Below are 288 nucleotides of genomic sequence, written 5' to 3'. Positions count from 1 at the left end.
TAAATTGTATTATCATCTCAGTTACGATTGGAAAATGGTGATGACTGTTATCATGAGAACCAGCCAGTAAAGATAAAGAGGTGATTTGGAATGTTCTACTGTATTAACAGGTACCAGTCGGCGTAATGTTACCATTTTATTTCGTATTTCTAGTTCGTCTTTGGCTATATTTTGTCTATAACCAAAGGGATTGATAGAACACATTTCATATGATTGTATCTCAGATTTGTAATCTTGGTTATATTTGTTTTAGAACAAGTCCAAGACCTCGCGTGGCGAAAGCAGAGG

The sequence above is a fragment of the Acanthaster planci genome, linkage group LG07 (genome assembly GCF_054643075.1).
Source record: "Acanthaster planci isolate LZ-2023a linkage group LG07, COTS_SCS, whole genome shotgun sequence".
In the NCBI taxonomy this organism is placed as follows: domain Eukaryota; kingdom Metazoa; phylum Echinodermata; class Asteroidea; order Valvatida; family Acanthasteridae; genus Acanthaster; species Acanthaster planci.
The sequence above is the reverse complement of the archived record's forward strand: the minus strand, read 5'-3'. Positions refer to the sequence as shown.